Below are 25902 nucleotides of genomic sequence, written 5' to 3' on the forward strand. Positions count from 1 at the left end.
ACTGCTGCTGAACCCCAGGCTGTCACAATAGCAGAGTGTGATTTCATGGTTTAAATCTCTTTTCATGCTGAACTACATATTGTGGACTTTTACATCTTTTTCAAAGAGAATTAATCTACTAGGAGGTTGGTCGAAGTCTCACAAGCCACAAAAATTATTTGATTTCTGACATACGCAGCAGAGGTCTTTTCCTTCTGAGAATGTAGCCTGGAAGACCCTTTGACCCTTGACGCCAAATCTAACTGCTGCCCCCTCACAGGTGCCTTTCAGTGTCACTTCATTGAAGCTACAGGATGCTGACCCTCTGTATGTACCATAGGGAAAGTAGGCTGGATTTTATGGAGAGGATTCAAATAGTCTAGGAGGTAGTCTCTACCAGGACTAGCATAGCACTGAATCTGAAAGTGAAACTTCCTGGGTGGTGCTATCTTGGGCCACTCAGCCTTGTTCATTCTGTGCCTCCAGCACGGGCCAGGCGTGGGACAGGGCACTGAGGACACATGGCAGACAAGGCACCTGCTTTGCTCCCAACAGTTCACAATGTGGTGGGAGAGAAAGCAAGTAAATGTGCCAGACGGAAGCCCAGGACGTGGAGAGAATGCTGGTGGTGATGGATATCTTCTCTGTCTCTACTTGGGATAAATCTAGAGTTCCAGGGTCATACTAGTGGTGGTGAATAGCTACCCCAGCCTGGAGCTGTGGGAGGGGAAGGACTTCCCAAGGAGACTTGAATCCAAAGGTGAACGAAGAGAAAACAGATATGAGAAGGTTTGGGGCAGGGGGAGAGAGAATTTTCCAGCCTGAAAGAGAAGACTATTGCAAGGCGAGGATGTGTGCGCACGGGTTTCAGGTCGTTCCGCGTGGCTGGGTTTCTGAGTGTGGAGGCGGGGATTAGCGGGAGGTACAGCTGGAGGAGGAAGTGGAGGCCGGGCAGACCTGATTGTCGCGCTCAGGTATTTGGATATTTTCCCCATAGGCATTAAGGAACCCTCACAACTGTTAAAACAGGGAGAAAACTTGACCCTGTATGTTACTTTAGCAACCTCACTCCTAACTTTATGGGATTATTGATTGGAGGAGAGCAATTCTAAACACAGAACCACAGTCAGGATAGTGGTTTTCACTCTGGTTGCCATGGAATTGCCTGGGGAGCTTTAAAAAATACTGATGCCTCAGTTACACCCACAGAGTCTCTGATATAATTGGTCTGGGATGTACCCTGGGCTTGGAAAATTTTTTAAAGCTTCCCAGGGGGTTCTAATTTGCAGCCCAGGCTGAGAACCGCTGATTTAAGAGGTGGAGAAATGGAGGTGACTGAAGGGCTGTTAAGATCTGTCCGGCTTGGACAAGACCCTCCCTCAGCACTTCCTGGAAAAAAAAAATTATGTATATGGTTTTCTTTTAGAAGTGGTTAGGAGGTCAGTCTGGAACTTGATGGCCAACTGCAAGTGGGTTCTCAAGTGACTGTGAAGGAAGCAGTGAGCTTAGGAGTCCATCAGTAGCAAGACTGAGACGTTCATTGTTGGAAAGCAGCAGAATCTCAAGAAGAAACTGGTGACAACAGAGTAGGGGGTGGAAATGATATAATTTACTTACAGCGTAGGTTATTTTGTGAATTACTTATAAGTACTAGTATAAGTATAAGGGAATTAGCCTACAGCTAGCATTCCTCTCCCGCCCTCATTTTGTGTAAATTTTTCTTCAATTTTCTTCCTCAAATTGATTGGGACAGGACAGAAAATCTCTAAACAAACTGCACTGAAAGTTTTCTATTTAGCCTGTCCAAACTGTGGCTAATTTGTGAACAACAACAGAAAAAGAAGCGTTTATTTTAAACTTGAAAAAGGGGTCCTTGAGTTTCTTTCTTTTGTTTTTCCACGCATTGTTTTTCCCGCGGAGAGCTCAGTGCCATACCGCATAGCCTGCACTTCCCTCGTTTCCATGTAGCCCTCCTAAGAATTACGCCCCGGAACACTGAGAACATTCGGGCACGTCCAAATACCGTGCAGTTAACTGCTTCATGCACCGAAGGGCTCTCCTGTCTTCGCAGCAGTGGCTTTGCTGGGAACAAAGTCTTCTGATGGGCCCCAGTGCCTGCTGAGGTGATGTGACGTAGGGGTTAAAAGCAGTTTGCAATGTCCAAAAAAAAAAAAAAAAAAAGTGCTTGATTTGTTGAAAGAGGCTCCTGAGGAAGAATCTATGAGTCTGAAACGGTTTGCAACGTCTGAGAAGGTGGGAGTGCAGGCTCAGGGGCCCTCGAAATCTCGGATTTGGGTCTGGGATCAGGAGACAGACTCTACTGGGGTTTCTAGACTCTCGTCAACTTTTAAGCCTTCCTGTTGAAATCTCTGACAGTACCTTTGACAGCCTGCTATTATCTTACAATAAAATCTATCCCCAACCCCCAGGTCCTGCTGCTCCCCCAGCTTTGAAAAAAGGTGTCCAATGGTTAACTGCCGAGGAATGGAGAGTTAAAAAGCAGATTCTAGAAGGGCTTAGTGACTCTTTCAGGGGCTAGGTTGGGATGAAACTCTCTTTCTCTCCCTCTTTTTTTTTTTTTTTCTTTTCATTTTCACTGGGGTTGAATTAACAACAGCAAGAGAACGCCTCCAGGTTTACAGTTGTATGGCCTATTGTGTATATATCCTATAAAACCGAAAACCATATGGAGAATTCCGCTTTCTTGGCTTTTTGTGCATGTGTACCAGGAAGTAGTAAAATGTTTTGAGGTGCTATTAAGTCTTTAAGTTACAAAATCAAGATTCCACCTTAAAAATTTTCCATACTGTACGTTGTTGCATAGCCTGGGGTGCTGACTGCCTGCCAAATATCTATCAGAGAGTGATTTATGATATATGATACGCTCCCCAGCTCGAGTGGAGACTGTGTCGTTGAAACATGAGAGAGGGGAGGCTTGCTCTCTTGAAACCCTGATGACTGGTTTCTGTTCGGCTTTTCTGAGAGAACATACAGAATGAAACGTGCCACATTTTACAGCACCAAAACTTCTGAAAGAAACAAAACACAATTCACCTAAAAAAAACACTTAATTTCTCTTTGCCGTTCGTTGGGGATGGTTTTCACTTTGAGCGACTTGTTTGTTCTTTGCTTCTTTATTCTCTCCCCCAACTCCTCACCTCTCCGTGGCTGCTAATCTCCTGAGCACAGAAATAAAAAGGAACAGCTCTGTACTGGTAATTGAAATATTTAAAAATGAAATCTCAGCTCCATGTTTTAAATATTTCATGTGCTTTCCATTGTACTATGACTAAAAATATATTGTGATTTCTGGTGTTTTCTGTTCTGCAAATGTTTCCTTTGCAGCTGGGAGGAAGTGCATCTCCCATATGGCTTTCAGGACACTTTGCAGTTGGCTTAGATAAAGCAATGTGGACCAAGAAAAATGAAAGAGCAACCATTTTTCCTCGATATCAAAATCTTTGGGTCGTTAACTTGGTATTTTTATTAACTGCAATTTAAAGGACAGTGTGATTGGCTTTCAAAAATACTATCAGGTACACTGCTACAGGTTGCTTAAACAGCCCATCTGTGAATACTGAGCTTTTTTGTATTGTTGTTGGTAAGATATGTATTGCTTGTTTTCTAATTATAAAAGAAAGCTGTGGTCACTGAAGAAAATTTGGACAATACAGAGGGTGCTTTCAAGACAATGTGCAATACCTTGCGTGGGTTCCTTAGTTACCCTACATCATTTTTATTTTTTAATATCATTATGCAGTCTTTGAAAACATGATTTCTAATGGCTTCATAATTCTGATAATATCATGGTATACTTGACTGTTTTCTTATTATAGGACATTTAGGGTATTTCCATTTATAATGGAACTGTTATTATAAATGAAAATATAAACAACTGTACGTGGAGCTTTGGCCATATTTCTGTTTACTTTGTTAGAATAGATATGAAATAATTGGCATTACTAGGTAAAAAAACTATGAACCTATGTTAATAATCTTGCTACATATTTTCATTTTGATTTCATGTTATTATACTTTACTACCATCATTGTAAGCTGGGTTCGTGTCAGTCTCATCCTTATATTCTCTAGTATTCTGGTGGCTGATTTTTTTTAATTGAAGTTTAATTGACGTACAATGTTATACTAGTTTCAAGTCTATGATACAGTAATCAGACATTTATATATACGATGAAATGATTACTATAAGTCTAATTATCATCTGCTACCATTTAAAGCTATTATAATGTTATTGACTATATTCACTGTTCTGTATATTACATCCCCATGACTTATTTCAGAACTGGAAGTTTGTACCCCTTAATCCCAGTCACCTGTTTTGCCCGTCTCCCCACCCTCCTCTTCTGTATCTACAAATCTGTTTCTGTTTTGTTTTGTTTATTTGTTTTGTTTTTTATATTCCACATATAAGTGAAATCGTATGATATTTATCTTTTTCTTTCTGACTTATTCACTTAGAATAATATCTTCTAGGTCCACCCATGTTGTTGCAAATGGCAGAATTTCAGTCTTTTTTATGACTGAGCAATATTCCATTATATATAATTATCACATATTCTTTATCCATTCATCTGTCATTGGACATTTTGATTGCTTCCATATTTTGGCAGTTATAAATAATGCTGCAATGAACATAGGCATGCTTATATCTTTTTGAATTAGTATTTTTACTTTCTTTGGGAAAATACCCAGACGTGGACTTGTTAGAAACAATGACAGTTCTTAATTTTTTTTGAGGAGCTCCCATATTATTTTCCATAGTGGCTGCTCCAATTTATGTTCCCACCAAAAGTGAGCAAGTATTCCTTTTTCTCCACTTCCCTGCCTTTACTAGTTTTTTTTTCTTGATAATTGTCATTATTACAGTTGTGAAATGATATCTCTTGGTTTTGATTTGCATTATCCTTTTGATTACTGATGTTGAGCATTTTTCATATGTCTGTTGGTCATCTATATGTCTTTGGAAAAAATGTCCATTTAGGTCCTCTGCCTATTTTATAATTAGGTATTTTAATATTAAGTTTTTTGAGTTCTTTATATATACTGGCTTTTAACCCCTTATCAAATATATACTTTGCAAATATCTTCTCCCATTTACTAGGTTGCCTTTTAATTTTGTTGCTGATTTTCTTCACTGTGCAAAAGCTTTGTAGTTTGATGTAATCCCACTTGTTTATGCTTTTTATGACCTTGCCCGAGGAAACAGATCCAAAAAAATATTGCTAAGTCTGATGTCAAAGAACTGACTGCCTATGCTTTCTTCCAATTTTATAGTTTCAAGTGTTACATTCAAGTCTTTAATCCATTTTGAGTAACTTTTTATATATGATGTAAGATAGTGGTCCAGGTTCATTCTTTTGCATGTAGCTGTCCTGTTTTCTCAACATCATTTATTGAAGATACAGTCTTTTTCCCACTGTATATTCTTGCCTTCTTCATTGTAAATTAACTGACCAATGTGGGTGGGTTTACTTCTAAGCTCTCTATTCTGTTCCCTTGATTTGTGTGTCTGTTTTTTGTGCCATTACCATACTGTTTTGATTAGTATAGCTTTGTAGTATAGTATGAAGTCAGAGCATGTGATGCCTCCAGTTCTGTTCTTTCTCAAGTTTGTTTTGGCTATTCAGGGTCTTTTGTGGTTCCATAAAATTTTGGGACTGTTTGTTCCAGTTCTGTGAAAAATGCTATTGGTACTTTGGTAGGAATTGCATTGAATATGTATATCGTTTGGGGTAATATTTTAACAGTATTCATTCTTCTAATCCATGAGCATGGTATATCTTTTCATTTATTTACATCATCTTCAATTTCTTTCATCAGCATCTTATAGTTTTCAGAGTGCAGGTCTTTCTCCTCCTTGGTTAAATTTATTTCTGGTTATTTTATTCTTTTTGATGCAATTGTAAATTGTACTGTTTGCTTAATTTCCCTTTCTGATAGTTCCTTATTAGTGTAAAGAAATGCAGTAGATTTCTGTATGCTAGTTTTGTATCCTGCAACTTTACTGAATTCATTTATTAGTTCTAATAGTTTTTTGGTGGAATCTTTAGGGTTTCCTTTATATAGTATCATGTCATCTGCAAACAGTGACAGTTTTACTTCCTTTACAATTTGGATGACTTTTATTTCTTTTTCTTCTCTAATTGCTGTGTCTAGGACTTCCAATACCATGTTGAATAATCAAGTGAAGTATGGATATCCTTGACTTGTTTGTGATCTTAGAGGGAAAGCTTTCGGCTTTCACCATTGAGTATGATGTTAGTGTGGGATTCTCATATATGGCCTCTATTATGTTGCTGTATATGTTCTCTCTCTACCCACTTTGTTCAGAGTTTTTATCATAAATGAGTGTTTAATTTTGCCAAATACTTTTTCTGCACTGAGAGAGATGATTATATGATTTTTGTCTTTCATTTTGTTAATGTAATGTATCATCTTGATGTTGAACCATGCTTGCATCCCTGGAATAAATCCCACTTGATCATGGTATATGATTCTTTCAATGTAGTGCTCAATTTTGTTGAGGATTTTTGCATCTATGTTCATCAAGAATATTTGCCTGTAAGTTTCTTTTTTTGTTGTTGTATCTTTTTCTGGCTTTGGTGTCTGGGTAATGCTGGGTATCTGGATAATGCTGGCCTCATACAGTGAGTTTGAAAGCTTTCCTTCCTTTTCAATTTCTTGGAATGATTTGAGAAGGCTAGATATTAACTCTTCTTTAAATATTTGGTAGAATTCACCTGTGAAGCTATCTTGTGCTAGACTTTTGTTTGTTGAGAGTTTTTGATTACTAATTCTTTTTTTTTTTTTTTTTTACTGGTAATTGGTCTGTCTAGATTTTCTGTTCTTCTTGATTCAGTCTTAGAAGATTTTATATTTCTAGGAATTTATCCATTTCTTCTAGGCTTTCCAACTTGTTGGCATATATATTTTTTTTTTTATTGAAGTATAGTCAGTTTACAATGTTGTGTCAATTTCTGGTGTACAGCACAATGCTTCAGTCATACATGAATATACATATATTTGTTTTCATGTTCTTTTCCACCATAAGTTACTGCAAGATATTGAATATCATTCCCTGTGCTATACAATATAAACTTGTTGTTTATCTATTTTACATATATATTAGTATCTGCGAATCTCAAACTCTCAATTTATCCCTTCCCACCCTCTTCTTCCACTGTAACCATAAATTTGTTTTCTATGTCTGTGAATCTGTTTCTGTTTTATAAATAACTTCATTTCTCTCTTTTTTTTTTAGATTCTACATTTAAATGATATAATATGGTATTTTTCTTTCTCTTTCTGGCTTACTTCATTGATAATCACAATCTCCAGTTCTGTCCATGTTGCTACAAATGACATTACTTTATTATTTTTTATGGCCGAGTAGTATTCCATTGTATGAATGATGGCTTCTTTATCCAGTCATCTGTCAATGGACATTTAGGTTGTTTTTATGATCCTTTGTATTTCTGGGGTATCAGTTGTAGTTTCTCCTCTTTCATTTCTGATTTTATTTATTTTGGCTTTTTCTCTTTTTTTCTTGTTGAGTCTGCCTAAAGGCTTATCAATTTTGTTATTTTTCAGAGAACCAGCTTTAATTTCATGATCTCTTCTATTTTTTTTTTTTGTCTCTATTTCACTTATTTTTTCACTTTGATCTTATTATTTCCTCCCTTCTACTAACTTTGGACTTTGTTCTCTTTTTCTAGTTCCTTTAGTTGTATGATTAAATTGTTTGAGATTTCTCTCGTTTCTTGAAGTAGGCCTGTATCACTATAAACTTCCCTCTTGAAATTGCTTTTGCTGTGTCTCATAGATTTTGGAAGGTTTTGTTTCTATTTTCATTTGTCTCTAGGTATTTTTAAATTTTTGTATTTAGTTTCTTTGTTGACCTTTGTTGATTATTTAGTAGCTTGTTGTATAGTCTCTATGTGTTTGTGTTTTTTTTCCAGTTTATTTCTTTTAGCTGGTTTCTAGCTTCATTATCTTGTTGTTGAAAAGATGCTTGATATGATTATAATCTTACTAAATTTATTGAAACTTGTTTTGGGGCCCAATACATGATCTGTCATAGAAAATGTTCCATGTTCACTTGAAAAGAATGGGATTTTGCTCTTTCTGGTTGGAATGTTCAGTATACAAATATTAATTTTATCTAATCTGTTATTTAAGGTCAGTGTTTCCTTTTTGATTTTCTATCTGGACAATCTACTCATTATTCTAAGTAGGGTATGAAAATCCCCTACTACTATTATATTATTGTCAATTTCTCTTCTTTTGTCTGTTAATATTTGTTTTATATATTTAGGTGCTCCTATGTTGAATGTATAAATATTTACAAATGTTACATCCTCCTGTTGAAATGATCCCTTTATCATTATGTAATGCCCATCCTTTGTCTCTTGTTACATCCTTTGTTTTAAATATATTTTGACTGATACAAATATTGCTACCCAGCTTTTTTTCATTTGCATTTTCATGGAATATTGATTCCCATTCCTTCACTTTCAGTCTGTGTGTTTCTTTAGATCTGAAGTGAGTCTCTTGTAGATAGCATATATATGGACCTTGGTTTATTTTTTTATTTTTTTATTTTTTCAGCCTCCCTCTCTTTTGATTGGAGCATTTAGTTCATTTACATTTAAGGTAATTATTGATAAGTGTGTACTTAATGTTAATTTGCTAATTGTTTTCTGATTATTTTGGTAGTTCTTTTCTGTTCCTTTCTTCTCATTCTGCCTTCCTTTGAGATTTGATGAGTTTCTTTAGTGTTAACATTTGGATTCCTTTCTCTTAAGTTTTTGTGTATCTATTGTAGGTTTTATGTATGTGGTTATCTTGAAGTTCATGTATAACAACCAATGTGTATGGCCATCTATTTTAAGTGGACAGTCTCTTGAGTTCGAACATATTCTAAGAACACTACATTTTAACCTCCTCCTCCTCCATGTTTTATGCTTTTGACATTCATATTTTATGTCTTCTTATGTTGTGTGTCCCATAATTAATTATTGTAGTTATAGTTGATTTTTACTACTTTTGTCTTTTAACCTTCACAGTGGCTTTGTAAATTATTGATCCACTACCTTTAATATATGTTTGCTTTCTCCAGTGAGATTTCTCCTTTGATGTAATTTCTTATTTCTATTTATGGCCTTTTTTTTTTTTTTCCCATGTAAAGCAGTCTCTTTAACATTTCTTGTATGGCCACTTTAGTGGTGATGAACTCCTTTAGCTTTTGTTTGTCTGGGAAACGCTTATACCTCTCCTTCAATCCTGAATGATAATCTTGCCAGGTAGAGTGTTCTTGATTATAAGTTTTTCCTTTTAGAACTTTGAATATATTATGCCACTCCTTTCTTGTCTGTAATATTTCTGCTGAAACTTCAACTGATAATCTGCTGAGTTTCCTTGTACATAACTAGTTGTTTTCTCTTGCTGCCTTTTAAGATTCTCTCCTTATGTTTAACTTTTGACATTTTAATTATAATGTGTTGTGGTGTGAGTCTTTTTGGTTTCATCTTGTTGGAAACCTTCTGGGCTTGCTGGACTTGGATGTCTATTTCCTTGTCCAGGTGAGGGAAGTTTTCAGCCACTATTTCTTCATATAAGTTTTCTGACCCTTTCTCTCTTCTCCTTCTGAGGTCCCTATAATGCAGATGTTAGTATGCTTGATGTTTTCCCAGATATACCTTAAACTATCCTCATATTTTAAATTATCTTTTTTTCTGTTCTGATTGGGTGATTTCCATTACCCTGTCTTCCATACTGCCGATCAATTCTTCCGCATCATCTAATCTGCTGTTGATTCCACCTAGTGTATTTTTCATTTCAATTACTGTGTTCTTCACCTCTGATGGGTTCTTTATTTTGTTTTCTATCTCTTAATTGAAATTGTCACTGTGTTCATCAGTTCTTCTCCTGAGTTCACTGAGCATCTTTATGACCATTATTTTGAACTCTTTATTGAGTAGATTTCTTATTTCCATTTCATTTAGTTCTTTTTCTGATGTTTTGTCTTGTTCATTTGTTTGGAACGTATTCCTTTGTCTCCTTATTTTGCCTAACTCTCTGGGTTTGTTTCTGTGTAGTAGGTAGATCGCTTTGACTTCGCTTCTCAAAGGACTGGCCTTATGAAGAAGGTTTCCTGTGGGGTTTAGAAGAGCAATTCCCCCTGATCACCAGAGCCAGGTGCTCCAGGGGTGTCTCCCGTGTGGGCTGCCTGTGCCCTCATTTTGTGGCTATGCTGGTAGTTGCTCTGGGTGTGCTAGTGGGCAGTGCTGGCCCTTGTGCAGCTGCCTGTGAGGGCCAGCTGAACATTTCTGGGTGGATTGGTGGGCAAGGTAGGCCCTCTGGGATTGAAGCTGCTGGGGAGGGGGCAGGGTCCTGGTCCTGGCTGAAGCTGTCTGCTGGCTGTAGTGGCAGCAGGAGCCACTTTGGGGGAGTGCTGGTTCCAGCTGAGGCAGTCTGTTTACTGTTGTGAGGCTTTGGAGGGGTGCTGGCTGGGGCAGTCACATGGGGTGGAGTGGGTCCTCAGGGGAACACTGAGGCAGAGTGAGTGGTGCTAGCAAAGTAGATAGTGAATGTCAGAAATACCTGCCAGCACCAAGCCACCTGGGTAGAGGGAAAATTAAAAAAAAAAAAAAAAGAGAGAAAGAGAGAGAGAGAGAATATGCCAATGCTTTAGTTTCTGGAGGAAGTTCCAACAGATTGCTGTCCCTTGAGAACTCACCCTAAAGCTAGTCAATGAACCTCCTTCACATTTGACCCAGGAGTTTCTCAAATTGCTGCCTCTGCACTGAGACTGAGTCTCTGCACTGAGACTGAGTGAGTGAGTTTGTGCTCACACACACCCTTTAAAAATAGCTGTGATGTTCGTGTTAGGAGAAATGGTGTTTATTCCAGTTTGCATTTTTATGGTGAAAAAAATCCTTTTCCAATGGGGGAAAAAAAAAAACCAACCCTCTGCCCTCTGGCTTTCCTGGGTATAAGCCTCGCTGGTTTTCAAAGTCAAACATTATGGTCATGGGGGTTTGTTTTCTTGGTGCAGGTACCCAGGGCTGGGGTACTCAATGTGAGCCTCAAACCCATCACTCCTTAGGGGGGACTGTGTGTTTGTGATATTCCCTCTGACTTGTGGGTCACTGAACTGGGGCTGTGGGTCTTGACTAGACGGACTCTGCCCCCTCCTACCTGTCTCAGTGTGTTGTATAAAAATATCTTTAGTTGTAGACATACTGTTCAGCTAGTCTTCAAGTCATCTCAGAGAGAGTTACTCTATATGTAGTTATAGTTTGGGTGTGTCCACGGGGGGAAGTGAGTTCAAGATCTTCCTACTTTGCGATCTTGAATCCCCCCCCCCGACTTTTGATGATCATTGTGTTCTTAAATCTTTGCCAGTTTAATACCTAGAAACTGACAAAAATTAATTTTAATCAGCATAATTTTCATTATTAAAACAACATATAATTTTCTCTTGTTTTGGGTCCACAAATTTTGACGTTTTAGTGATTTGGTTTGGTAAACTTCCCCAAAACCTACATTTGGTACATCAGCGATTTCTTTTGAAAATTCTCAGACTATATATATCTTTGTAAAAAAAAAACTGGAAATTAATTTTTCTGTTAAAGCAGTTGAATCCCGTACAGAAATCTGGGCAGAACTTGCCAACAAGTGTTTCCAAAGCCTCCTAAGTCAGTGTAACTCAGGATCTACCTCAGGTGTTCACAGTGCAAGCTGGTCTTCTGCAAAGACTGTGGAAGTCCTGCTTTTGTGGCAACATGCCTTGCTAGGTGTGTGTTAATGTTCCAGAGATGAACCGGGACTAACTACTTTCTGCTCGTGAACTTGTGACCCACTTGACAAATGATTCTTGAACTCAGAATGCCTTAGATAATGTATTTTGGATCATCTTTTCATGTCTTATCTCAAAACTATTCCTACTGAAGACCTCTGTGGCTTTCCTTAATGTGCCAGGATCATTGCTGGGTTGTCCTTAATGCCTGGTTGAGAGGGGGAAAGTGGTAGTCAAAGAAGCCACTTTAAAGCCAGTCCTGGGAATGCCTTGCTTTACAAAGTCCCCTTGCTTTTCTGTTTTTTGTGGTACCATCTATTGAGCACCTATTTCATGCCTGGCATCTCTCACACTTGATCTCATTTAAGCTTCGGTACCACCTAATGGAGTTCGTATAATGATCCATTTTCACAGGCAAAAATAACCTCTGAGAGATTAGGTCAATTCCCTAGAAATATAAAGATTATAAATGGTAGCAGGTAAATACATAAAGGTTCAAAATTCCTGTATAGTAATTATATAGAAGCTGTAGGAATAGACATGCCAAGGGATCGCAAATAAATTATTGAGTGACTGAGGGGACACCTAGGGGATCCTGTTACCACTGACATTCAGGAAAGCTCTCCCTGAAGAACCTGATCCCTGCAGAACATATATTGTTTTAAAATTATTTTTCAAACTTAATTGTTTCACATGTACTCATTAGAGTCTCACACATTTCTCATAGGGAATGCAGGAGTTACGCAGGGACCTCAGGTTGTTGAATTTGCCCCACAGCTTTGGGTGAGCACCTTGAATTTCTATGCACACATGTCTTGTGAATTCTTTTGCTTTGTGGCTTAATTGCAAGGTATTTACCCTCTGAGCAGTTTGGTGTGCCCGTAAAAACAGGGGTTGATCATTTATAGAAGCTGGCCATGGAATATGCTAAAGGTGCTTTAAGGACATGTTTTTATTGTCCGCTCTTGGAAACCTATATTTCCACTTCCCAGGGCCTCAGGATTTTAAAGATCATGCTTCCTAGCCTCTTCGGCCTCTGCAAGCTGAGATAACCTGTTGCTATTTTTGAATATAAATAGACCTTATTAGGCTTTAAAAGAACTGCCCAAGGGTTTTCCCCCCTTTTTCATTTTAGTGTTTGGATTGTCAGCGGAAGTCTTGAGCTTTGAGACTTGGAAGGCAGTGCCTGCAAACAAACATCCTGTGGACAAAACTGTTGGCCCAGGACTCGGTGTTCCAGGATGATTGACAGGAAGCAGGGTGTGTGGTGAGGAGGGAGGATGGACGCTCTGAGTACGGTGGATTCCAGTTCCCCCAAACAATAGCCAGGTTCCCAGGGAGCCTCACATACTCCTTTTCCCATCTGTTGGTGTAGAAGTTTGAATGGTTGGTTGGGGTGGGAGTTAGGGAGGATGTGGGTTGGGCAGGAGGTGAAGAGAGCCCTGGTACTTAACCCAGCAATTACAAACAGAAAACTGAAACCTCTTGATAATATTTCTGTTTAAGGGATAGGAACATGTAGACATGCTGAGATCTGGGGAGGCAGCTGAACCAAACAATGCAAAAAAGGAGCCGTCCAAAGGAGTTATGAGCCATCAAAGTCAACGCTGGTCACTTGGGGGAACTAGGCCTGAGGCAGGCAATGGTGAAGGGAGATCAAGGATGGTTAAAGGAAGTGAAATAAAACTCATAAGGGGAAGAAAACAAACATGTTGAAAAGCCTGATTATGTGCTGGGATTTTGTATATGTTTTTGCATTTGATCCTACTGCAAGTTTTTGAGGCAGGTATCATAGTAATCTTCCCGGTGATGAAACTGAAGCTTAGAGAGGTTAAATGAAGTTGTTCAGTGGGGCAAGGTTAGACTGTGGAACAACCACGATTTAAGTTCTGCCCTTTGTACCCCCAAACCCTTGCATTTTCCTTCATCACTTTTCCTCCCTGAACTTGTCCAGGCCTTGCCCTCTTTCTTCTCTGCTTCAGTCCTGCTACAGAATACATAGAAGAAAATTTCTCTTGTCTAGTTCAGTCTCCTACGACTTTCAGGTGGTATCTTCCTTTCCAGTCTTCCCAAACCTCTCGCCACCATCTGAATCATTGGGCCCTTCCATATCCCTGGGGCTTTACTGTGCCCTTTCCTCGGCTGCAGTGATTTTCTCGTCATTCTCCTTAACACGATCTCACGCTCACTCTTTGAAGTTGAAGTCAAATGCTAGCGTCTTTAAGGAGTTCGTGTATTACACCTCCCTTCGCTCCCTGAGGTGGGATCAGTACCTTCCTAACACTGTAGTCTCACAGCAAGTTGTGTCTGCTTCTTCTGTCATTATCATGTTATTTTGAATCTAACCATTTCTTGTTCGTACCAATTCATGAGTACCTTAAAATTAATCCATGGCAAAATTTAGTCTTGTCTTTTGATAGCTTGATGGTGTCCCATTTAGGTGAATATTGAGCTTTAATCCTCCTTTCCAGATCTGTCTCTCCCTGTATGTCTGAGAATCCCTGAGAGTCTATAGTCTACTTATAGACAGTAGTTGCCCTTATGGGATTTCATAAATTAATTTAAGAAGAAAAAGTGGGCAGAGATGTTAAAGGAGCCAACTGAGAAGAGCTTTCTTGGCCAGTCCCTTCCTCCCTCCCTTCCCGTCCTTCCCTTCCTTCCTTCTTTCCTTTCTTTCGTTCTTTCTCTGAAGTACGATCTTGGAGGAACTTAGGAACCAAATTAGAGAAGCTCTATTGTATTTTATTTGGATTTGAAGTGGTTGTGATACATCTAGGTACGTAAGAGTTTATATTCTCAGTCTTTCTGTTCAGAGAACAATCAAAATTCCATACCTTTGCATTCAGAATTTCACACACCTGGCTTTAAAGTATGCTCCCAGTCTTACCTGCTCTGACTCCCTTGCCCCAGGCAACCTGATCTCTTCATTGTTCTTGGAAGAATCCTCCTCCCTTTGTTTTGTTATTATATTTTCAGGAGCTGACCAGCCCCACTCACACACACTCCCAGTTCCATTCTTCAACTGCCACCAGTCAACCCATCCTAAAAGTTCCTACCCATCTCCAGCCTGAATAATCTTTCTCTTCCCTGAACTCACAGCACTTTTAACGCCTTCGTCAATTAATCCTATGTGGGTTTATGAAAAAGATTGTTTTGTTGGATTATATTGTTGTCTGTGAATGTTGAACTCAGATGATTATTTTATCTTTCTCCTTTGTACTTTGTACTGCCTTGTAACCTGGAACTTATAACCTGGAGCCCTAAAATTTGTCCTTCATATTTTTGTCATTCCAAATGACTGAAACACTGTATTATCTGGGCAAATTATGTGTATTTACCAAATCATTTGTTTATTTATTGAAGAGATCACTTTCATTATTCAAGCTACCAGATGAGGGGCCAGGAAGAGAGAACTGATAAGATGCAATTTACTAGGCACACGGTTGAAAGTTTCATGATATAACCTTAATTAATCCTTCTCCAAACCTCATAGGTCAATTATTTTTATATTCATTTTACAGATAAGGACATTTCACTTAGAAATTTTGACCTGTTTGCCTAGGATCATACAGAGATTGTGTCAAACTTGGTCATCCTTTTTTTAATCCTCCCCAAAGTGTATTCATTGAAACACTCATGAAGCAAATGTTCAGTGAGTACCCTCATGAGTCAGGCAGTAGAAATGCAGTGATGACCAAAAATCTAGCCATCCCCATTCTCATGGCACCTCCCTGAGTGGAAAAATACATGCAAATGACACAACGTCCTCAATAAGTACAAAACTGCAATTGTCTGAAATGCTAGGATAGAGAGATCCGTGCTATTAAAAGAGTGGCTCATAGGATGTTTGTCTTGCTCAGGGAAGGACAGAAATATTTTCTTGTTGAAATACTTGAGCCAGAAGTGTAGAATGAGTAAGAGTTAACCAAGTGAAGAAAGAGGGAAGAACGACATACCCAGAGAGGGACCAGCAAATGCACAGCCAGTCTCTGAGAGGAGAATGGAAAGTAAGGAAGACTGGACTGTTCCAGTGTGGCTGGAGTGTGTTGTGTGTGTGTGTGTGTGCGCATGCACGTGCGCGTATGGAGGTGTGAAGCTGTAGATGTAAGCCTTTCAGTTTGTTTTTGTCTTTATCCTAAAATCATTGAATCCCTTCAAGATTCTTCCGCATGTGAATGACATGATCAGTCTGGCTGAGACATAGAGAGCCGACAGGAGAAGCGCAAGAGTGGATGTGAGTCAGGGAGGCAGAAGACTGTTGTAATAGCCCTGGCAATAGACAAAATAGTTGGCCTAGGATGGGAATGGTAATAGGATTGCAATGGAGAAAAGAGGGTGGCTTAGAAAACTATTTAAGTGATTCAACTGAAAGGACTTGTTGATGGATTGGATGTCAGGGTGAGAGAGAGGAAAAGATGATACAGAGGACAGTAGAATTTTTGCCCACAAAGCTTGCTGGATGGTAGGGCATTATTGTGTAGGGAACTGTGAAAGATGATCAGATTTAAGGTGAACATTTATAGCATTAGATTTGGACGTATTGGAAGCTATCTTTTAGGCCTCTAGAATGAAATGCTAACTTATAAATATATGTGGAGGTTAAATAAGAGCTAGATCCTAAAGATATGAAATAATGAGGATCTATGCAGTGGTGGTTATGAAAGCCACAGGCATGGGTAAGGAGGCGAGAGGAGAAATGCCTGAATGATGCTAGATTTGGGTCCTGTTGGAGGCAGTGAGGACACAACAAAAATGACACTCAGTTCCTGGTTTAAAGGGACTCTGTTTAGTGGTCTGCACTTGGATTTGCCACATTCCAAAGTCCAAGTTTTTCACTGACCTCTTCCTTTGAGAAAGCAAAGGCTAGACTGAGTGGGAATCAGTGCTGTCATTCTTGACCTTTAAGGGTTTTTTTTAGTTTTGTTTTCTAAGACATGTGGTTTCCTGCCACTGTTTTGGCACATTTATTGTTAAGATTGAGAAACACTAGTGTGTATTGTATTTGGCATTTATTCTCATTACCTTACAGTGTTTGTGTGAGCTTAGATGGTGTCAACTTTTTACTTTGCAGACAGGAAAACAGAGCCCCAGTCAGGGTCAGGACAGTTTTAAGTGAGATCACCAGAGGCCCGGAAAGAAAGATTAGAATCCATGACATCTCAACTCCCAAAGCTATTTCCAGGCTTCTGAAGCATGCTGTCTTGATATGCTTTTGTTTTGATTTTTTTTTCCTTTTTTTTTCCCAAAACTGGGAAGAATGACTAGAAAAGGAGTTGGCATTGCTGCCCCAGAGAGACTCCTGACCTGTCCAGCATGCCCTAGACTAGATCCTGGGTGTCAAAAGTACTATTAGTACCAGAAATATTTGGGACAATCATCACATTTGCACACTAAAAATAGTGAAGGCGAAAATAATAAATTGCTTCCATTCTAAGACCATGTAGGTCATGGTAATAGTAATAAGCCATAACTGGACTAGTTTTATAGAAATTGAGAGGATAAATTTTAAAAAGCAAACAATGACCTAAAGATTCTTTCAGGAATCAGTGACTCTCCAAAATAATTCGTATGAAATGGAGATATGATTCTTTCTTAAAGCTATTCATTTGAAGAAGTAGAATTTCCATTTGATAAAAGATGCAAACAATGCAGGAGGTACCTAGGGCAAAGGTCACCATTACCGGACTTCTTTCCAGAGTCCACCTTCCTCCCCTGGGGTAACACTTATAACTAGTACTTTTACTTATTTCTTCAGAGACATTCTATGTGTATCTATCTTTTATGAAGAAATGGTGGCTTGTGTTGCATAGTGCTCTGTGCTTCGTTTATTCCTACTAGGAAATTATTCCACATCTGTCCGTCTAGATCTGCCTTGTTCTCTTTAATGGCTGCAGAATATTCCATCATAAGTGTCCCATAACTTATTGAACCAGTCTTCTACCAATGGATATTTAAGTTCTTTCTAATCTTTGGCTATTAAAACAGTGTTGGGAAGAATACTCTTGTACAATCTTCTTGATACATATGTGCGTATATTTGTAGGAGACATTTCTGAATGTGTAAATTGCTGGGTAAAAGGGTATATATGTATTTACAATTTTAGTAGGTATTATAAATAGCCATTTAAAGACATGGAACTAATTATTATTCTAGCAAAAAGTGTGTGAGGGTGCTTGTTTCCCCACAGCACTTGTCAAATTCTCAAATACACTGTTATTTCATTAAAACATGAAATGCTTGTAAAGATATTGGAGCTGTCTGATTTGTCCCAAGGTCTTGCTTGCTCAGGAGTCAAGAGACTTCTAGATTCTGCTCTTACGTCTATTCTAAAATATTTAAGAATTATTTAGTGCTTTTCTTGGTAAATAGCCCAACCTTCATGAGACATCAAAAGGAGAAGGGAGTTAACATTTAGTGTGTGTTAAATTGTGGTGTCAAATTTGTTCTATTCATTCAACTAGTATTTATTGAAAACCTACTCTGTGCTCTGTCTAGATGCTTGAGATTCATCAGAAGCAAGCAGGCCTAGACTCCTGACCTCTAGGAGCTTACATTCTAGCAGGAGAATAAGCCAGTAAGAAAAATATGATAAATGTATAATTAAAGGGTGGTAAGTGTGGGAAAACAAAAAGGTAGAACAAAGTAATGCAGATTAGAAGTACAGGGGCAGAGAAGTCTAGCAGATGAGATAGGATGGTCAGGGAGGGCCTCCCTGAGAAGGGGATGTTGGCTTGAAGACTCAGAAGTGACAGGAAGTTAGCCCAGTGACATGTAGGGAAAAGCCTTCCAGGCAGAGTCCATAGATAGAGCAGAGCCCTAGGGTGGGGAGCCTGGGGACTTCCGGTCTGCCTGCAGTGGAGTGAGTGAGCAGGGAGGGCGTTAAGGTTGTGTAGAGCCTTGCAGGTCATTCAGAGCGTGAAGTGGGGGAAGCACCGCAAGGCTTTAGTAAAGCAGGGACAAGATCTGACCTGTTTTCCAAAGTGTGACCCTGAAATACACTGGAGTTGGGAAGGGCAGAAGCAGGGAAACCTGTTAGGAGTCTGTTGTAGTGTTTCCAGGAGAGAGGTGATGGTGGCTCAGGTGGTAGCAGTGTAGGGACCGAGAAGTGGTCAGATTCTAGACTGTGTTTGTTAATGAAGCTGACAAGATTTCCTGAGGGACTGGGGCACGGGCTGTTAGAATAAAGAGGTGATAAGAATTATGCCAAGATTTTTGGCGTGAGTTACCATCAACTAGTATATGGTAAAGCTAATGAATACAACATGATTTGTGGAGGAGACTAGAAGTTCTCTTTTAATCATGTGGAATTTGAAATATCTATTAGCTATCTAAGTGATTTATCAAGTAGAGAGACAGAAACATGAGTCTAGAATTAGAGCGAGAGTGAGAGAGAGAAAGAAAGAGGCGGATCTGGGCTGGAGGTAAAACAAAAGAGAGTTGTGTGTTCTATCCTATTCAATACTCATGGTAACAGGCAATACTATGTTCAGTTTATAAATGAGAGGAAAGCTCAGAGTAAGTTGCTCTGAATTATCTGAATCCAGAGCGTACCATTGCCCATAGCATTGCCCTGTATCCATTTATTTGGCACAGCCTACACCTGCCAGGATTTGTTCAAGGCTCCTTGTCATAAAGAATTTGAGACCTTTTGGTTACACGTGGAGACACCCAGCTATTGGTGAGAGTACTGAGTATCTGCTACGGATTCAAGGTCCCCAAGGTTTGTGGACCCTACTGAGATGATGGTCCCATGAATATATTGTTTTTAACACAACTAACTTCCCTTGTGCTGGCCTGTTTCTGATTAAACCTAGTGTTTCTCCTCCAGCTGTGCTCTATTGGCCTCACTAAAGTCACAAAGAGGGTTATCAGTTGAATTCTGATATCTCAAAATCATTTATCACTTCCATGGTTATATGATTAGTTATTCATTCCATAGAGAGACTTAATTCCCCCTAATGTCCAGGTGGGGAAGATTTTGTTCTACAGCAAACACTGTTAAACCACTGCTGCCAAGGAAACCCAAGAGAAAAGAACTGTGTTCTTAAAGGGTAACTCACAGCTGTCAATTAAGTTTCAGTATTTTCTAAAGTGACTCAATAGCACATGTCTGTACCAATCACCTGGAGTTCAGACTTCTCTATTATTGATTTTTCTATTTATGCCTCATGAATTGGATTTTTATAAATCATTGAAAAAACTCTCTCATGGCTAAGGAATCAGGCTTTGAAGTCAGGTACCTCCACCAGTTCTTACCTGTGTAACTTGGGGCAAGTTATTTAAGTCTTAGTTTCCTCAAATGTTACAATGGAGGTAACAATGGGATCCGGTTCAAAGAGTTAAGAGAAAGATTGAAAGAGATAATATGTGTAAATTCTTAGCACTGTTTGTTGCACAGAGCAGCAATCAAGAAACAGTTATTCAGTGTGGTCCCTAAAAAAATTAAAAATCTAAGTGCCATCTGATCCATCAAGCCCGCTTCTGGGTATCTACCCAGAAGAACTGAAATCAGGATCTCAAAGAGATGTTGGGACTTCCATGTTGATTATAGCACTCATCACAACAGCTAAAATGTGGAAACAACCTGAATGTTCAGGACAGATGAATGGAAAAGAACAATGTGGTATGTATGTAGAATGGAATATGATTCAGCATTAGAGAAGAAGGAAATTCTTCTACATGTGATATCATGAGTGGAGCCTGGGGACATGATGCTGAGTGAGGGAACCAAGACACAGAAAGACAAGTACTGCATGCACTTGCATGAGGTACCTAAAAGTCAAATTCATAAAATCATAGACTGGGATGGTGGTTACCAGGGGCTAAAGGAGGGGGAAATTGGGGAATTATTAAGCAATAGGCATAAGGTTTCAGTTATGTAAGATGAATAAGCCCTAGAGATCTGTTTCATAACATTGTAACTGTAGTCAACAATAATGTATTTTACAGTTAAAATTTATTAGGAGAGTAGATCTCATCTCTTACCACAATAAAAAAGGAAATAGTTATTAGTAATAGTATTAAGCTAGTACATATAAATGATAAGACATATATAGACAGTTTATATGATAAGTGTATTTGCCAAAAATATTGTACTTAAAATGAAAAATTTTGTATCATATACAACAGTAGCTTGTAAATATTTTCAACAACAGCCCTTTTTTCAAATGACATTTGCAAACCATTCCAATTTATAAAATATATCAATAATATTAAAATGCTTTTTAAAATTAAAAGCCTTTAAATTTTAAATGTAACCTGATTATTAAGAACTCAATTGATGAAAAGTATAAACTTGTTTCGATGAACATAAATACTTAAAGCAGCAGTTGGATGACAGTGCCAGTCTCACACTCACTTCAGCATGTAGCTTGTAGCTACATTTAATTTTGATTGCAGTGTATCAGAGAAATCTTGATTCACATAGGAACGTATGTAGTTGAGAGTATAACTTGTTTAAAAATTTACCTTGCAATTCTCACAATCTAGTTTAAATAAACTAAGCTAGAAGCCTGAAAGAGGAGCAATAGGAACATTTTGTTTTGAAGTTGAATCATGAATAACTTGAGCACAGGAACTGCTCACCCTCCTTGTCAACCAAACAGACCCAAGTCTTCTGGTGAACTTACAGCATTTTTACAGAGCAAATATGAGGCTTTCCATATAATCAGAGGTGCAAAAATCTAGCTTTGTTTTTCTCTAATTGGACTTATTTTGGTATTTCAAGCCTCCTATTACTCTAGGAGGCTAGATGTACATTTTGGGTAATTCAAAGTTCTCCTCTCCATGAAGTTGCAGCTGTATCTCCTGGGTGCTTATATAGTGCCCAGGCAGGGCAGGGAGATGGACGTCTGGTCCTCTCTTGTCGACCGTTCACACTGCTTTCCCTGTGATATGGGCATCCTTATCTGGCTAGTGGCTGCTTGCTCACCCAGGTCACCCACTTCTAGTCCTGACAGTAAGGCCTCTCTAGGCTCAGCTCTCATTCCCTTCTCTCCCTACCCCACCCCCCACCTTTCCCTCCCTCCTTTGTCCTGTCACTGTGTCTTTCCCTGACACATGAGAAACATCTAGAACAAACCACTTCAGCACGATGATAAATGTTGAGGGGGCATTCCAGTGCCCTTCTGCTAGGTTATTTGTAGCTTACCTTCCTGGTCCTGCTTCTGCTGCACACTAGAGACAATCGGGTCCTTCAACCCTTTAGATCCAATTGGGAAAGGGACAGCCAGTGTCCTCTGCTGTTAGGCTTTTGTATCTATCTAGAAACTTCTATGCACATATACACTGCCAAGATTTAGTCTAAGATTTTGTGCAGGGATCATAGCTACCCCCACTAGCATGGAAGATGCAATCTCACCTCTGACGTTCCTCCTCTTTCTCTAGCCTGGGTTTCTGTTTTAATGTGAGCCCCGCTTGGGCAGTTGAGCAGTCTCTATCAGCATGTACTTACCTGTATAAGTAGATATGCAGGAGGAATTAGGGCGATTCAAGAATATGCACAAAGATAGAAGGAGAAATATTATTTCAAAGTCTAGATAGAAAAATAAAAAAAGGTAAACTTACCATCACATGTGCTCTTGGTCTTCAAAGGGTTAAAATCTGTAGAGTAATTTACAGAATAGAACTCTTGCCCTAGCCCCAAATACCTTCCTCTTCTCCAGTATCCCCAGCACAGTATTGTCGCCATCATCCTCCCAGTTGCTTGGGCCAAAAAGTTAGGCGTTTTCCTTACTTTCCCTCTGTCCCTCACTTTAAAAGGTAGACTTCATTTTTTAAGAAGAGTTTAGGGTCCTAGCAAAATTGAGCAGAAGGTACCAATGTTTCCCTCTGCCCTCTGTGGTCCCCATTAGCAGCATCCCCCCAAGTGGTACCTTTATTCCCACTGATGAACCTATACTGACACATCATTACCTACCGGAGTCCATCGTTTCCATTAGGACTCATAGAATTTTGTATATTCTATGGGTTTTGATAAACTTACATTGACATATATCCACCATTATAGAATCATACAGAGTGGTTTTCATAGCCCTAAAAATCCTCTGCGCTCTGCCTGTTCATCCTTCCCTCCCCACTCACCCCTGGGGATCTTTTTATTGTCTGCGCAGCTTTTGTCTTTTCTAAAATGTCATATAGTTGGAATCATATAGTACATAGTCTTTTCAGATTGGCTTCTTTCACTTAGAAATAAGCATTTATGGTTCTCCATGTCTTGTCATGGCTTGATAGGTCATTTCTTTTCAGTGCTGGATAACACTCCATTGTTTGCATCTACCACAGCTTAGTTACCAGTTAGTCACCTACTGAGGAACACCTTGGTTGCTTTCAAGTTTTGATAACTATGAGTAAAGCTACTACAAGCATTTGTGTGCAGGTTTTTTTGTTTGTTTGGTTTTTGTTTTTTTGCTTTGTTTGTTTGTTTGTGGGTGTAAGTTTCAACTCCTTTGGGTAAATACCAAGGAGCACAACTTCTCCATCTTACGGCGAAGTATGCTTAGTTTTGCAAGAAACCTCCAAATTGTCTTCCAAAGTGGCCATTTTGCACTCTCATCAGCAATGAATGAGCATTCCTGTGGTTTCACATCCTTGCCAGCATTTGGTATTGTCACTGTTCATTCTCATAGGTGTATAGTGATAGCTCATTATTGTTTTAATTTGCATTTTCCTGTTGACTCTGATGTGGAGCACATTTTCACATGCTTATTTGGACAAGTTATGTCCTTTGGTGAGGTGTCTATCAAGTTCTTTGGCCCATTTTTTAATCAGGTTTTTTTGTTTTCTTATTGTTGAGTTTTATGAATTCTCTGTACATTTTGGATAACAGTCTTTTATCAGGTGTATCTTTTGCAAATATTTTCTCCTTGTCTGTGATTTGCCTTCTCACTCTCTTGACAGTGAAACAAAGCAGACATTTTTAATTTTAATGCAGTCTGACATCAACTCTTTTGTTTCATGGATTGTACTTTTGGTGTTGTATTTAAAAAGTCATTGCCAGAACCAAGATCATCTAGATTTCCTCCTGTGTTATTTCCCAGGAGTTTTATAGTTCTGTGTTTTACATTTACATCTATGAGCCATTTGGAGTTAATTTTTGTAAAGGATATAAGGTCTAGGTCTAGATTCTATATATATATTTTGTTGCATGTGGATGTCCAATTGTTCCAGCACCATTTGTTGAAAAGACTCTCTTTTGTCCATTGTATTGCCTTTGCTCCTTTGTCAAAGATCAGTTGACTCTATTTACGTGGGTGTATTTCTGGGCTCTCTATTCTTTTCGTTGATCTAGTTGTCTGTTCTTTCACCCATCCCACACCAATCCCATACTGTAGCTTTATAGCAAATCTTTAAGTTGGGTAATGTCAGGCCTCAAATTTCGTTCTTCAGTATGGTGTTGACTCTTCTGGGTATTTTGCCTTTCCATACAAACTTTGGATTCAGTCTGTTGATATCCACAAAATAATGCTTGGATTTTGATTGACGTTGCATTGAATCTATAGGTCAAGTTGGGAAGAACTGACTTACAGACAATATTGTGTCTTTCTATCTATGAACATAGAATACCTCTCCATATATTTAGTTTCTTTGATTTTGTTCAGAGCTTCAATCAGAGTTTCTATCAAAGCTTTTTAGTTCTCCTCATAGAGATTTCATACATATTTGGTTCAATTTATACCTACATGTACATACATTTTTGGTGCTAATGTAAATAGTATTGTGTTTTAAAATTCAAATTCCCCTTGTCCCCTAGTGGTATATAGGAAAGTGATTGAGTTCTGCACCTTGTGTCTACAACCTTGCCATAATTGCATTTTAGTTCCAAGAATTTTTTTGTTGATTTTTTCACATTTTCTACAAAGATGATCATGACATCTGTGAATAAAAGTTTTATTTCTCTTTCCCAATCTGCATACCTTTAATTACATTTTATTCTTATTGCATTAGCTAAGATTTCCAGTATGATGATGAAAAACAATTTTGAGAGGGAACATACTTGCCTTGTTCCTGATCTTACTGAGTCAGGAACTTAAAGTTTCTTACCATTAAGTATAATGAAAGATGTAGATTTTTTGGGTCGATATTCTTCATAAACTTCAGGAAATTTCCCTCTGTTTCTAGGTTACTGGGAATTTTTTTTTTTTTTTACCATAAACAGGTGTTATATTTTGTGAAGTAATTTTTCTGCATCAATGGACATGATCATGTGATTTTCTTCTTTAGCCTGTTGATATGATGGACCATATTAATTTATTTTCAAGTGTTGAACCAGTATTGCATACCTGGTATAAATGTTCCTCACTCTTTGCATCCATCAGCAAGTGTAGTTCCACCTCTAATATATTCCTTGAATCCAAACACTACTGTTTCTTAACACTTTTCAGAGTCTGATCCACCATCATTTCTCCCCTGGACTGAGATAACTTCTTAGTCACTTTTCTAGTCTACTCTTGGTATACCCCCATATCCATTATCAACCCTTTAAATGTGTAAGTCAAATCATATCACTTTCCTTCTTCAATTCTCCAAAGGCTCACCATTGGTAGAAGGATGAAAGTCAGTATTTTCCTCATGGCTCCTATGATAGAGTTTCCGTCAACCTTCATGACTTTCTCATCACTTTGAATCTCAAATTTTAGATTCTTTGGGGGGGGGGAGTAAAATAGGCTCTTTACTGTTTACAGGTTAATTTTTCTGAATTATAAAAATTCTTTGTCCGTGTTTTCCCCTATATTACCCTGTTTTTCTCTTCTATTCCTCTTTTTCATTCTTGGCTGCCACAATCAGACAGACAGAAAATGTGAGGACACTCTTTTTCTAGCATCTGTAGTGGAAACTTTAGCAGTAGATGGTAAATGCTCAGGTTTGTCAAATAGATGCACCCAATTTCTTCCACCATGATCCACCTACATAGTCCTTTTTAATTTTTGAACTTGACAAATTCATCCTTAATTAAAGTCTGTCGTGCAAGAAATATTTTGTTTTCTGATCTTTGCATAGCTAGCCTCTTTTCAACTTTCAGGTTCAAGAGCTACCTCCTCAAAGAGACTTTTCTGATGACCCCATTGAAATAATCATACATTCACGTCCCCACTGCTGTTGCAC

General features: G+C 38.5%; 1 long non-coding RNA gene across 1 annotated transcript in view; it reads left to right on the plus strand.

Moving 5' to 3' along the window:
* Positions 1-604: 604 nt before the first annotated feature.
* Positions 605-25902, plus strand: part of LOC123613590 (uncharacterized) — a 256462-nt gene continuing 231164 nt past the window's right edge. The window contains exon 1 of the long non-coding RNA XR_006720949.2: positions 605-953. This is a non-coding gene — a long non-coding RNA (uncharacterized LOC123613590). The remainder of the gene's footprint in view (positions 954-25902) is intronic.

This window comes from Camelus bactrianus, chromosome 4, assembly GCF_048773025.1.
Source record: "Camelus bactrianus isolate YW-2024 breed Bactrian camel chromosome 4, ASM4877302v1, whole genome shotgun sequence".
Taxonomy (NCBI): Eukaryota; Metazoa; Chordata; class Mammalia; order Artiodactyla; family Camelidae; genus Camelus; species Camelus bactrianus.